We start from the raw sequence: 16,454 nt of genomic DNA on the forward strand, positions 1-16,454 counted from the left end.
CCGCTTTTTTCCTGAAAGTGTAAGAAGCAGACAACGGTCTCCACTTCAACAGCCGAAGCCGAATATGTGGCAGTCTCGAGTTGCCATTCACAAGTTTTGTGTATCCAACAACATTAGCGGGGTTATGACTTGAAGTTTCTTACTACTCCCATATATTGATAATTCTACTACAATTTGTATCACCAAAAACCCTGTTCACCACTTGAAAACGAAACATATCGAAATTCGTTATCACATTATCTGTGATTGTTATGAAAAGAAATTAATTGATATTGAAAAGATACACACGGTCATCAAAAGGCAGACCTGTTTAACAAAGCGTTTATTAAAACAAGATTTAACTTTTTTGCTTGGTTTAAATGGTTTAAAATCTCTTGCTGAAATTCATAAGTTTGGTTAATCATTTTATTTGGTTTTTGTACAATTTTATTTTTGTTATTTTCTTTCTTTACTGTTTTGGTTTCATGGGGAGAAAACGGGAAACTACAAAAATATTGTGTTTTCTGTTTGTATAGATAAAACCCAAAAACATTCAAATATTTGAAAAGTCAAAAACATAGAAAAATACTCCTCATAATGAAACTTTGAAGCAAAAAGGCAAAATGACAGTACATTGATCATTTATATCCTATACCCATTTAGAAATATGGGAAAAAGATTGCGTGCTTAGTTATATTAGTGCATTTGTAGGTCTTAAACAAACAAGTAAGGAAGATTATGTGATAGAAACATAAATATTGCCAAATTGAAAGAGGTGCTCGTCTCTTGCAAAGTCTTGGTAATGAAATCAGAATATAATAGCCTTTCATACTCAAGCCATAAATCATTTTGATCACCAAAATCGTTACAAATTAAATTGATTAAAGCTTCTAGTTAATGGTTAATACTTCAACGATGTATGATTTTATGGCCTTAAATCCTGTATTGATGGGATGTTTCGAAAGTTCCGGACTCCATTGGGTCTTTATGCGATTTCTCTTTGTGGTATTCATTTTAGTGAATATTCTTATGATCAAAAGGTGTCACACCCCCAAACCACGGCCTAGGCGTGTGACACATATGTTGGTACCACATTTGTAAATAAATCAGAGTTACGGTTAATTAGCGGAAGACTTATAAACATGTGGATTTAAATTGTAAATATTTACGTACAAAAGACGGGATTTAAAAGTTTCCTGTTTAATGTTTAAAAGGTTACTTGTTTAAGTTTTTTAAAACCACCATTAAAATTGTATTAATTTTAACAAAATAACCGAGCCATCGGATATCTTTGAGCACTTCGTCTTTTCCAAGCGCTATCCTTGATTACCTGCAAAATGTTAAGAAAATACGTCAGCAACGAATGCTGGTGAATATGCTGACGCTAAAGATATTTCCTTTACTTTCCCTCGAGACTATGTAGATCTCGGCCCAACGTGGCTTAGGAATAATCAAGTTAAAACAACACAATTCATAAACTCAAGTCTCTATACTCGGTTCCCCCAGCAAACACCGCAACGTTCGACTAGTTAAGTGCCTATACGTATACACAAGGTCATACTCCCCGCATGCGAGCGTAATTGTGACCAGGTGTGATGTGCCCACCACATATGTAAGGATCCAGACAAACGTACACGATAGCCCGAGGCCAGTATTTATACCCTTGTTCATAAATGTTTTAGAGACACTTAGTCTCATGTAAAGTTTTTCATATAACACGTTGACTCGTTTGAAAACAAGTTTGTAAAAGTTGGGGCGTATTCACCTTTTTCAATTTGGATCGACTTCAAACACCGTCCGAGGGTCTTTCCCGTTGCTATCTCGCACCTATAGTACGAGTATAACCAATTGTTAGTCGGATATATACAATCCGGCTTAAGACCTTTGGTCTTATTTTATAAACTTTACCTCGATGAACCTTTAGTTCAAAATCTCTTTTACTTGAAAACCTTTAGTTTAAAAGTAATTTATAAACCTTTAGTTTATTTATAAAACCCTACGTTTCTTCTTCTCTAAGAAACGTATTCTTTTCTTTTCTTTTATTATTTAAGAATAGTTATTTATTCCTTAAACAATATTTCTGTAACAAAGAATATATATACTTACACACATATATACATTTTTATAACTTTTCATAATTTCCTCTTTTATTCTTTCTTTGTTATATTTTCTTTTATTTTATCGAGGTATCGAGTATAACATCGACTTAAGGTTTAAGCCTTTATAATTTTTATTATGATTTTATTTGGGCATTATGCCTACTTTTGTTCGGCTTATAAACCCTAATAACTCGAGCAACACTCCAACGCCACTTTGCCTTCTTTATCTACTTGATCAAACTTCTTTTCTCGTCACCATTTCCTTAGCATGCCAAACGATAAACACCAACACTTTCACCACTCGTCGGCACGCTTTCCAAGACTAATCACCATATTGGTGTCGGGGAACAGCAAACTCCTTCTTGGTTGATACGTCGGTGGAAGATGGCACGAACTTCAAGGAAACGACACGACAATCGAGGAAATGGGCACGATAATCGAGGAATCGGGACACACTTTTCGAGGTGGATCGATAATATGATAGTAGGATCTTAGAGAGATGCTAGAGAGAAAATGGGATATGAAATTTTGGTGTGAGAAGTGATGAACCCGTAGCTTACTATTTATAGGAAAATCTGGAGGGCATCGCGATATGCGATGACCACCTTTGAACCCGTCGCGTATCGCGACGTAGCGTCGCACCGTCACCATATAGGTCTGCCACATGGCACCACGTGGCAGACGGTGTGCCATGTGTGGACACGTGGCAGAACTTGTGCCAAAGGTGTCAGGCCACGTCATCGCGATACGCGATGACATAGCTTCCACGACGATCGCGTATCACTGTTGACCCTCTTCTAGAAGGTTTGACTAAGCCCTTCGCGATACGCGATGGGCTTGTCCTTTTTCCCGTCGCGTATCTCTATGGGACAAAAAAATCAGAATTTTTGTTTTAAACCCTATGGTTTGGAATTTTGACATTTTTGGTCCTTTGACTTTGGAAACTTGGTTTTTTTGATCCGATATTTTCATGATGTTACCAAAGGCGAACCCGCTGTTTATCTGCTATTATAAGTCATTGAACTTGATCTACTGTACTCTGTACAAATTCACTGCTGACTTGATCAAAGCACGTTGTGAGTCATACATTGTCCCCTTGTGCGCGTCTTATTATTATTAAAAAACGGACCACACATGACACAATGTATGTAAGCCATCAGATGAAATCATGCACGCTCATCCATGGGAAAGAAACTCAAGGTATTTTTTGATAACGGAGGTATATCATGTAGTGGGGGGTTATTAGCTAGTTGTTTTTTTTTTGTTTTTTTTGTTGTAAAAACTGAAAATCAAACTACTTTGATATACTGATTTCAAGGTTTAATTGTTTATGTATAGTTGGGGTGACATTGTAAAAATCAAAATAAGCCTGAATCGATATTAGAGGCTGATAGTTTCTTAAGTTATGTGCCCTAATTGCACATTAAAGCATATCACATATATTTCTGAAAAATATGTTGAGAGGTTTAGGTGGACAACAATACCATGACTGACTTAAAACCAGACATAATAAATCAAAATATAAAACTGTTATGGAAGGAATTCTTGCTTAATATGATTCCCTATTCAAACTCACAAAAATATATACTAGCTTTCGTAGTTTACATTTTTAATTTCGTTTAGGTTTGGTTTTTGATAATAAATTTGAAAAATCCAAAAAGATTTTATCTTCTGCATTACTTTTCGATTATCAAACTATGAGAAATAAATTTTGAAAGAGAAAAAGGTTTTTACGTACCCATAATTTTAGTTAAAGAGGTTAATTTAAATGTTTTTAAGGTATTTTTTTTAATGTATTTACCTTAGGGTAAATCTTAAGGTAATTTTTAAGTTAATATGACATCAAATTTGGTTTTCAATTATTAAATTAAGCATTTTACAATGGTGTGTAATGGTAAAAATCTTACATTCGTTACTGTTCATTCGTATAACAATGTAACGAATGGTAGATCATTCGTTAGTTAATACTAACGAATGTGCTTCATCCGTTATCATTTCACATTCGCTTCCGCTATGCATAATCAATGAGAGATCATTAGTTGTTTGATTCACGTATGAGTAACAATTGATGGGCTACTCGTTAAAAGTTTAATGAATGAAAGTTTATTTGTTTAAAACTTTAACGAATAATTTAACGAATGAGTCATTGGGTTGTATTGGGATGTGTGTCAAGCTGTAAGGCACATATAAAAACCCTAGGAAATGAATGGACATCCATTCGTCCTAACACTGTTTGTCTTGTAAACCCCTCAGCCTAAACAAACCTTCGTAAAAATTTTCCCACCATTTTCTGATCAAAACTTGTTGATTTCATCATCTATTCGTGTTATAAAGGTATAGACGAATATATTGGTGGGTTTAATATAAGGTTATGTTTTAGTCTGGACTGTGTTGGACGCTAAAATCCTTAATGAACATAAATTGAATCAATAGGACTTGAAAATTGATGTTAAAAATAAATTCAATGGTTTGGGTTTGTTTTCGATGATTCATCGATACTAATAAACCAATTTTTACTTTATATGATCAAGTATTGATTGATTTCAAAATTTAAAATGCATGTCTTGACTTTCTGAGTTTCATCTTGATATTGACCTTGACTTTGATAAAACAACGGATCTTATTCGTTAAGAGTCATTCGTTATTACTTTAGTGAGATTCCTTCATCTAGCGATGAATGAGCTTCATTCGTACACAATGATTAACGAAAGACTTTATTCATTGAATTTCTAACGAATGAGGATATGCCACTCATAACGAATTTTCCTTTTATTTTAAATTTTAAAAAATGTACCCATCCGTTTTAAGGTTTTAACTAATGTGTCTATTCGTGAATAAGTTTTAACGAATGAGATTTGCTTTATTCGTTAATCTTTAAAGGCGATCGTTAATACCAAAACAAGCATATATCATCAGTCAAGCTGAAAAAGACTTATAGAACACTTATATAAGATGACTGAAGCAATCCGTGAAAATATTTTAGATATTTACAACGAGTCATCACGTTTTTCTTAATTTACAAAAACTAGCTGAAAAACACTCGTTTTTGCGGAATTAAAATAGTATGCTAATCCTCTAAACGTCTACTTTTGGTAAATTCGAGAATGAACCCAGTTAAACATAACTTTGCAATAATTAAGGTAAAAGACTGATATACATTATTCTTTCCGAACATCTTCTATCAATTTGACGAGTAAAAAGTCTCCATCGGCTGATAAACAAGTCTTCCACCTTTCAAGAACCAATCCTCAAAAGTCTTTTTCACTGCTAAACTCATTCCATATATTTCAGACACCATCTTACAAAGTTAATCCCAAAGCACACATGATCTAAACGTTTAGAATATTGTGCTTGAATCATACCCAACTCACTCACCAATCACATGTCGTCTCTTCAAAATCCAAATTTAAAGTATCAATATATATACACAACGTATAAGTAACATTCCACGTGTATGTTCAATCTTCAACATTTAAGCATGTATACGGCGTATAAGTCATACGCCCATATTAGTTTGTATGAATCAAAAGGCATATACGACATGTAAGTACTTATCCATAGATGATATACATTGAAAAACATACGTGTAGAGGATACATGGCATAAAAGTACATATACGTTGAAGTTATACACCGTATAAGTCAACAACAAGATGTTATACGGAGGATATGACATATGTGCTCCGAACTTATGCGCCGTATAAGGTAAACGTGTACGGTTTTGACAGTTTTTTTGGCGAAAACTAAGATGTAATGATCTGGTTTTTATGGATACAGTTCAAACCATTGAATATAATAATATGTAAAAGTTTGATAAGGTTTGAACGGTTACATCTTCTAGAATGATAAAAAACAATTTGGAAAAGAGATGAAATTGTGCTTTTTGAAGTAGATAATAAGCCAAAGACTTTTATACCAATTAAAAGATCGTGAAGGATCGAAAAATAAGATCTACAAGAACGTTCACGATGATACCTACTGTACAAATGTGGAATCCATAGTATAGGTGAAAAACACAATACATCTCTTTAATCTTCTTTATTTACTTGATAATAATGAAGTACATCAAGATATGACAAGTGAAGCACATGTACAAGTTCAACCAAAGTCTTTGAACGTTTAAGCTTGAACCCTATTTTTAGACTTGACATACCTACTTATACGTTTTATGAGTTATACGGCGCATAAGTTATGCATCATATAAGACTTATACGTCGTATAAGTTCGTATACATTCTATTCATGAAAACACATTCTAAACATTGCTATCCTACAACAAAATACCTACAAGACCTGAGCGATAGACATTCTAAGCACTAACAAGTACCAACTCAAGAACAAGAACAAGCTAATGAGTTAGTTGAAGGGGTACAATCGGTGGCTAATCCCAATCATAATATTGGTGCCTTCTTGGGCTAAAATTATTTTGATAATGTTGAATTCGATGGGATTATCTCATTTTTGAGGCATTCAAGGATCTACCGTGCTATTTCCACAAACTTGGTGCATCTCTGTAAGGCCCCGAACCCGTGTGCCCTATTTAGACGTTAGATCTACTCATAAACACATTTCTAAATATTATAGTAAATAAAAACGTTGCAGGAGGAAACTTAACATTCAACCATATATTACATAGACATTAAATCGTGTCTTTGTTAGTGTATGATTTGTTGTCCGTAGTTGATCGAATAAGTTAAGGGTAGATTAGTCTTTATGCTACATTGTAATATGGCCCATTCTCTATGGATTGTATAGAGAATGGGGTCCATTCGTTAGACTAGCTGCTCATTCTTTAAAGTATGAGCTCATATGCTAAGGATGTAGCGTATGAGGCTCATTCATTATTTAATAAAGCCCATTCGTTATGAGATTTACTGAATGGGAGCTCACTCTTTAATGGGATACACACCATTCGTGAGTGATGTTAACGAATGGGATCTGGGCCTATAAATAGGCAGATCCTATTCACATGAGCTATGAGATCCGTGTCTAATGTATTAAAGTAACGTTTCCATGCCAGATTCTCTCTAGGCCTGAGCATAACGTATGTATTGTATGAACAGTCTAGTAATCAATAAAGTATGGTTAATGTAATTGTCTCGTGTACGTATCATGTTATGCTATTTTCTATTGAAAGAGGATAAAACGGTCTTCTCAATTGGTACCCAGAGCTGAAACTGTTTTTGATTCGTACCAATTTCGTTGTGATTTTGAACCGAGGCGTGTTCGTCATGTTCTTCATGTTCATGTACTATTTGATCGATTTGGATTGATTCAGTGGATAATTGATGAAATTAATGTATGATTTGTGTTCCTGGATGAAATACAAATCTTTAGAATATATTTTGGTAGATCAATTGGTTGTTTTATGTGACATTCATGATAAACGAGGTACACATTATTCACTACGTAGCGAGGGAACAACTAATCAGTTATTTCGTGGTGCTAAAACGATTAACCCAACGATCCTAGTCATGACCCGTATATATATTAGGGGATTATCTATGAGTTATAAATACACTATAGTGGCTAACATGTTGTTATTAAGACCCCAATATGTACAAAACCATTTAAAAGAAAAGAGTTTCGTGTAATTATACGCTATTAACTTAAACATGATCGTTAATACCTAAACAAGTATTATATCATCAGTCAAGCTGAAAAAGTCTAGTAGAACACTTATATAAGAGGTTTGAAGCAATTCGTGAAAATATTTTGGATTTTTACAATATGTCGTTACGTTTTTCTTAATTTACAAAAAACTAGCAGAAAAACACTCGTTTATGCACTGTTTATCAAACCCGAACTATTTTCATGCAAAAAACCAAACTCGAACTAAATTTGGAACCAAGACTAAACTTCGGGCATGCAAAACGAGGCAAGTGGGCAAAAAGAAGGGCATATGGCCCCCCCTTTTTCTTTGCGCCACAATACACACATTCCTTAGATATTTTAGCTGAAATATCTCAATTACTTTATCCCTTTTTCATATTTTAAACTAAACAAAAATATTAGCAGCTGTGTTCTTCACTTCCTCTAGCCAAAACCTTTAAGGTATGATGCAAATTAACAAGTTTTAATCTCATTTTAAACTAGTTATAACCCTAAGAAAATGTTTTGATTAGTATAAAAAAATTTTAACCATATTAAAATCACCTAAAAATATGTTTTGATCTTAAACATGATTAAAAACCATAAACATGTGGTTTTTGACCAAAAACACGGATTAGACCTTTTTTTATTTTTTATATTTTTACAGTTTGAAAACTTGATTTCAAACCTTAACAGAAAACCTAATTTATAAGGCTTTTTTATTGATGTTGGATGCTTGGTTTTGTGTTATTTGACCTGTAGACATACTAACTTCATAATTAAGAACCCGGAGAGGCGAGAAAACGATCAAAATTCTCGGAAAACCGTGAAGGTAATAACAGAATTATCGTTTAGGGGCTGTTTAGGTTTGGATTGTGACTTGCTTGTTTTTAGCTTATGAATCTTTTCAGGGAAATTAAGGACCATATAAGAGAGTCTCTGTCCAAATTTGAAAAGTTTTCGATAAACGGAGAATATTTGGAGATTTTAATACCGCTTATTGAGGATTTATTATAACAAATAGTTAAACTTCTGGAAAAATTATTATATTTTTATGGAGAACTTGGAAATGTCATTCTTAGATAAAAAAAAACATTTGGGATCAATTGGGGAAGTGTAATTATGGTTCGTGTAGTTTCGTTTAAGCGAGTTTTAATAGCCGAATCATGCACAAAACGGTTTTTAGCCAAAGAGTTAAATTCTGGAAGTTTAATAGGGATTATTTGATAATATTTTAATCATTCATGAATTTTATCGGATTTTCGGGAGTCGTTTGGTATAAATGGATGATTTTTCGGTTAATATAACATGTAAAATGAATATTTATAAATAAACATACAAGACTAAAAATTCTGGAATTATTTTTATAAACTTATACATATTTTAATTTGTTTGTAAAAAAATTCTCATAATTTATATATAATTATATAAATAGTTATAATAATCTAAAGGTTTAATTTTTATATGTTTTGATAAAACCGACAACGTTATGTTTAACGAACTGATTGGTATGTCATATTATTAAAAGTGGTCAAATATCATAGTCTTGAATTAATTTGATAAAAACAAACTTTTTACGAGATTTTCGGACTATTCGGGTGAATTGTACACGTTTTGTACAATCAAACTCGTATGAAAACGAAAACGAACCCTGAAACTCTAATTTCATTTTATAAATCGAATCATTTTATCAAACAATACGATTACTCAAGTTTGTGTGATCTTTCCTATTTCGAAAGTGTTAAACAACCAACTTGGCTAGACACGGAAAACGGTGAAACTAAGCCAATACTGGTTCTGAACATTTTATATCGTACAACGTCACAATCTAAGACTACTGACATGTCCTGGGCATAACAGCCATACCCATACTAGATGTACAGCCCGATCCAATTTAATGATTGTACTGGTGTGTTAACAGTACTATACCGATTATAGGATATGAGTTATAAGTGAGGCATATTATTTACTGCATGAGTTACCTCTCGATACTATAATAAGGTGAGTTTCATGACCCAACATTCTATTTTACGAACGTTTAGGGTGCAAAGCATTTTATATATACCTATTTATTTGGAAACGTTTTATAATATGAATTATCTAAGTGCTAACACTTGAAAGTCCTCCCACACGAGTGATTAACTACGAGCCGAAGGCATGTGAATAGTACTCTTGGTTTGACTAACCCAATTGACAGGGACGGTGGGGTATGTCGGAACATGTTTTACAATTGCACATGACAATGCAAACCTTTTGTAACATGCTATGTGGTGTTATACATAGTACCTGTTAGGGAAAACAAGGCCAATGTGGCCATAGGAAGTGCGTGTGCGGTGGAGGCCATGTAATAGAAGCTAGTCGAGGATTCACTCGTGGCTTAGTATAATTACGTCGCATACATACAAAACATGAATCCTATGGTTACGCATATTGGTTTCGTTTAGACTTGTGAAACTCACCAACTCTTTGTTGTTGACCCATTTTAACATGTTTTTCAGGTAAGCCGAAGTTGGAATGAATTGTTTACGTGCTTTGTTCTAAGAATTAGACTGACATGGTGCATATAGATGTAAGTATACTAATACAGAATAAACGTCCAGAAGAACTAGAGTTGTGTATTTCCCCTACTTTGTAAACTTAGTAAAAAACAATGTAACATGATGAAATTAGTATGTTAATTTTCTTTATAAACAATGTGGTTTGTACCAGAGGTGTCTGTTACATTCTCGTATTATGATTCTGAAATTACCTAGTCGGGGTGTGACAAAAGTTGGTATCAGAGCCATTAGTTATAAAGAATTAGGATGTCCCTTAGGATATCTAATATAACCGTAGGCTCGATTAGCTTTAGGAATGAATAATATTTAATAATACATACTGATGATTCTCGGGATGAACTCGAATGACAAGTGGGTTATTACGGTCCCGAACGTAATAACAGGCTTGCTCGTACGAGGGAATCATGAAGAAGTCTTTGAACACTTAAATAGGTAAAAAAAAGACACCATACGTGTATAAAAATAAAATGTTAATTATATATAAATTTATACGAATAATTATTTGTGTTATGTGTATAAATACGTGTACGTATCAAACTGTAATTAATATTATACCTTATTATAAGGGTCCTGTTAATAAGACACCCACCTTCAAAATTCAGACACCCTTCATACGACTCGTATAGCTTATACGATTCGTATAGACTTCCGTACTCTAACATCCACCAGCTTTTTTGAAAAGGTGTTTGACCAGATTCTTAAACGACTTATATGACTTATACGAGACGATGCTGATATTTATACGAGTAGTATAACCTATACTACTCGTATACTTCCCATACACCCTCTAGACGAATAGTATAGTCTATGCGAGTCGTTTTGGATCTTTATACACTCAGGGTCGTCTCTGAGAACTGTTAAAAAAATTGTGGCCTTAAGTAAAATGTATTTTTGTTTAGTTTAAACAATTTACTTTTTAAATGGCCTTACTTGGTTATGATTTTGGTTGTATAAAAACTTTTTGTATAAAAATATAGTTAAAATGATTCAGGTGAGACTACAACCCACAACTTTTTGATTAGAAGTTATTCCCATTTGCCACTAAACGAAGCTAGTGGTTGTGTAAATATGTTTAAACATCAAATATACATATTGTTTTTCATACATATACATACACACACACAGCTATATATATATATATATATAAAATTCCTTTTAAGAAAAATAAAAAAAATATAAAACAAACAAATAACACACAAATAAAAAAAATAAAAAAAACAAAAAATCTTATTTTCATCCCAGTTTCATAAAAAATTAAAAAAATATCGGTTGGCAAAATTACAAATATATGTATAATACTACTAATAGTGCTTGTTTTTTTTTGTTTGAGAAAAAAAACAATTTTATCTATTACAAATAAATGCTATTAATGTCAGTTGAAAAAAATTTAAAATTCATTTCTTATAGCCCATACATCGTATAGTTAGTCTTGGAAAACATGGTTAAAGTACAAAAAGTTGTCATATGAAAATTCAAATTGTCTCGTATAGCTCATACAACTCCTATAGGCCTCCACTAGTATAGGCTTTTTCGCATTAACTGGTTAACGGATACTGAAAAAAAGCTGCCACCTATACGAGTAGTATGAGCTACACGACTCGTATAGATGGCTAGGGTGTCCGAACATCAAAATGGGTGTTTGAATAGAGAAGGCCTATTATACTTAATACTATCAAGAATTGTTATTCTTATACTAACATTTGTGTAGAAAGATGTCAAGGAGTAGATAATTTCTCGCTGATCAAACACCAACACTATCTAGTAAAGAGGAAGAACACGAAGAAGACCCGAAGGAGGATCCGAAGGACGAGAGTGAGGGAGATAATGTGATTCCATATGAGGCACTTGCTGATGAGCCTTATTTATTAGGATATAGGTGTGATAATTACCCTTCTAGGACATCGTCTAGACATAAGGTAGGAGCCACCAGTATTTATCATTCACCTACTAAAGCTCCTAGATCTCCCACGCCATCATCACACCATACCCAGGTGACTACACCCATACATATGGCCAGTTAGACTGCCCGTACTAGTACACCACCACCTGATTGTATGCCTTCCCCACCCAGGTCGACCTATCCTATGGGAAGAACCTTCCATATCCATGTTACCGAGATACCTTTCCCTATCTGGGGTATACTCGTAGGAACCTGCTCATTTATCTGACCCAACCTCGTTAGTTGTATTGACTAATCAAATATTAGAGCACTCAATAGCTATAATCACCAACATTGAGATGGCGTGAGCTATATGATTATATGCTGGATATACAGCAGATAATGATGAACTTACATTGATCTGATGCTCATTCTTGGCGGCTCTTGGACAGAGTGACAATCCAGTTATAGGGTTGTCAAGCAGTTATTACAGCCTTAGTGGCTGTTCGTGTGTGACTATTGTATTATATACATATGGACAACTAGAAATAGAAGTAGTACGATTTGTTGTATGTAGTCTTTTGATGCCCAATGCAGCACATGTAGTAGCATGTTACGCTGACATGGAGGATGTTTTGATATACTATTATCACAAGTACTAACCCTTACCGGGTTAAGCCTCTATGTCACATAGTGACAAATTTTAGTAAGCATATTTAAGTGCTGAACTTTACTAGGTTAAGCCTATGCACTGATTTTGGGATACATATGTACATCAATAGTTATGTGTAATACAAATGTGTTCTTCGGCATAGTTGGTTGTATATGATTATGATTATCTTAGTAATGTGCTTGCTATGTTGGAAGTAGTACTAATTACTATATAATTGATTATTCTTATAGAATGAATAATGTGCTTGCTATGTTGGAATTATTACTAATTACTATATAAATAAACCTAAAGCACCAGTGAAACCTCAGAATAAACGAATTTGTCCTGCAACTCAGAGTTATGCCATGACAAGTTCCGACACGAAACAAGATACATACAAAGGGTCGTTGCCGAAATGTGAAAAAAGAAATTACATCATACTGGTGAACGTCGAACAACCGTGTGTCAAAAGTGTGGAAATATTGCGCATTATGCCCAAAATTGTAGAACTATAATGGATACTCCAAACCGACAACCTCAAACAACCCAACCTCGCCATCAACAAACACGTAATCCCCAACCAATTCAACAACAATCTAATCAACAAACCCCATCTACAATGAAGTTCCATACATGTTATATGTGTGGTAGTACGAAACACTTTAGGAGATACTGCCCCAAATTGAATCTCGGTGCAGTAAAACAACAAAACCAAGGGAAAACATCAAATTCTAATCCAGTTAGGAGACGCACTTTTGTAAATGAATCGGACCAAGCGCAACAGGATCCCAATGTAGTAACATTACACATGTAGTTACTAACTAGTATACTTCCTTTGTGTTTGATTCGAGCATCGATAGAAGCTTCGTGTATCTTAACTTTTACCTTTGAGGAATATGCCGGTTAGTGAACTAACAGATCCTTACACTATAGAACTCGCTAACGGTAAGTCTATTATTATTAACCAAATAGTTCGTAACTGCCCTTTTATCCTAAATGACCAATCCTTCCTTATCGACGTACTGCCAGTAGAATTAACAAGTTTTGATGTGATAGTTGGTTTGGACCGCCTATCTAAGTATAAGGCAGAAATTGTTTATAAGGAACAAATTGTTAGAATTCCCCTTTCGAACAGTGAAACGATTACCATAAAATGAGAGAAATTTTGTTTTATAATGCCTCTCGTATCTCATCTTAAAGCACTAGATACTTGCGCCAAGGTTGTAGGCGCATTTGGCAAGTGTAACAATTAGGAAACCTGATGAAAAGCGTTTGGAAGACATCTAAATGGTACGGGAATATTCAAATGTGTTTCCCAATATGTTACCTGATTTACCCTAGATCCGACATGTTGAATTATGTATTGACCTAATACTTGGAGCAGCTCCCATTGCTAAGGCACCTTACCCACTTGCACCTTTTGAAATGCAAGAACCGTCCAATCAATAGCAAGTATTACTAGATAGAGGTTTTATACGACCTAGCTATTCTCCGTGAGGAGCACCAGTTTTGTTTGTGAAAAAGAACATAAGTTTTCGAATGTGTATTGATTACTTGGAATTAAAGAAAGTGACTATCAAGAATAGATACCACTTACCACGAATTGATGACTTGTTTGACCAACTTCAAGGAGCGAAGTATTTTTCTAAAATTAATGTTAGATCTGGTTATCATCAAGTGAAAATTCAAGAAGAAGATATTCCAAAAACAACCTCTCGAACTCGATACGGTCACTATGAATTCTTAGCTATGCCTTTCGGTTTAACCAATGTACCGGCGATGTTTATGGATCTTATGAACCGAGTCTGTAAACTTTACCTTGACAAGTTTGTAATAGTATTCATTTATGACATTTTGATATACTTGAAGAGTAAGGAGGAATATGAGCAACATTTACGTGTAATTCCGGAGTTGTTAAGGCAGGATAAACTGTTTGGAAAGTTGTCCAAGTGTAAATTTTGGCTACAAAAGGTGCAATTTTTAGGACACATTGTGAATCGACAAGGAAATCAGGTTGATCCCAGTAAAATTGAAGCTATTAAGAACTGGAAAGCGCCTAAGTCACCGAAAGAAATCTGCCAATTTCTTGGATTAGCTGGGTATTACTAGCGTTTTATAGAAAACATTTCGAGTATTGCCCAACCTTTAACCCTCTTAACTCATAAAGACCGAACGTATGACGGGGAGGGGGAGGGGGGAGAACAGGAAACGGTCTTCCAAACGTTAAAACAAAAGTTGTGTGAAGCTCCAATATTAAGTCTTTTAAAAGGAACTGATGACTTGGTAGTCTATTGTGACACATCTCGTAAAGGTTTATGATGCTTACTAATTCAATGAAACAAGTGATAGCATATGCCCCCCCTGACAATTTGAAGTGCACGAAAATAATTTTGAAAAGAAAACTGATGAAATATATTACTTCAAAAACCGAGTATGGATCCCGATCCTTCATAACCTTCGCAAATTGATTCTTGATGAGGCGCACAAATTCAAATATTCTATTCATCCAAGTGCCGATAAGATGTATAAAGGCATTAAAGAATTATACTAGTGGCCTGGTATGAAGAAGGATATGTATATAAGTAGATGCATGACCAGTACTCGTGTTAAGGTTGAATATCATAAACCTTCAAGAATGTTACAACAACTTGAAATATCCCAATGGAAATGGGAAAAATTTATAATGGGCTTCATTATACACCTTCCGAGGGCATAATGCAAATTGGGTAATTGTAGACCGATTGACCAAATCTACATACTTTAATCCAATTAGTAACAATTACACTACCGAGAAACTATCTCGAATCTACATTGATAAAATTGTGTCTCGACACGGTGTACTACTTTCGATTATTTCATATATGGATAGTCATTTTACATCTTATTTCTGGCAAGCTATACAGGAAGCTTTGAATAGATCTAAGAACAGTCTACCACCCTCAAACAGATGGCCAATCAAAAAGAACCATTCAAACTTTAGAAGATTGACTTCGAGCTTGACACCTCCCACCCATTGAATTCGTTTACAATAATAACTATCATAGTAGTATACAAGTGGCATATGAAGCATTATATGGGCAGAAATTTAAGTCAACTATTTAATGGATGAAAGTGGGTGATACACAAGTTACAAGGTCTGATTTGATTCAGGAAACAACCGATAAAATACACAAGATTAAACGAAAACTAAAAGCCGCCCGTGACCAACAAAAGAGTTATGCCGATATTCGTAAAAAATCGTTACCTTTTGAAGTAGGAGATAAATTATTTCTTAAAGTATCCACGCGGAAAAGTGTTATAAGATTTGGTAAGAGGGGTAAATTAGCTCCAAGGTAACGAAGTTATAGCAAAAATTGATCCCATAACCTACTGACTGAAACTACCTAAGTTGAGTTTTACTCACGATATCGAACATGAAATTGTACCTTACTGATGAAACAACAATAGTACCACTGGAAAATGTACAAGTAAACGATAAGCTGAACTTTGTGGAGGAACCTATAGAAATAGTATACAGGAAAACCAAACAGTTATGAAACGAAAAAATCTCACTGGTAAAAGTTCGGTGGAACTCACAACGAGGACCCGAATATACTTGGGAACGAAAGGATGAATTCCGAATGAAATGTTCACACCTTTTTCTTAAAGAAAAAGCCGTTGATACACCGAACTTCCGGGACAAAATTTCTTAACGAGG

Source organism: Bidens hawaiensis, unplaced genomic scaffold, assembly GCF_021521415.1.
Source record: "Bidens hawaiensis isolate Kalapana, Puna unplaced genomic scaffold, B.hawaiensis_p1.1 tig00015851_1, whole genome shotgun sequence".
NCBI classification, from domain to species: Eukaryota; Viridiplantae; Streptophyta; class Magnoliopsida; order Asterales; family Asteraceae; genus Bidens; species Bidens hawaiensis.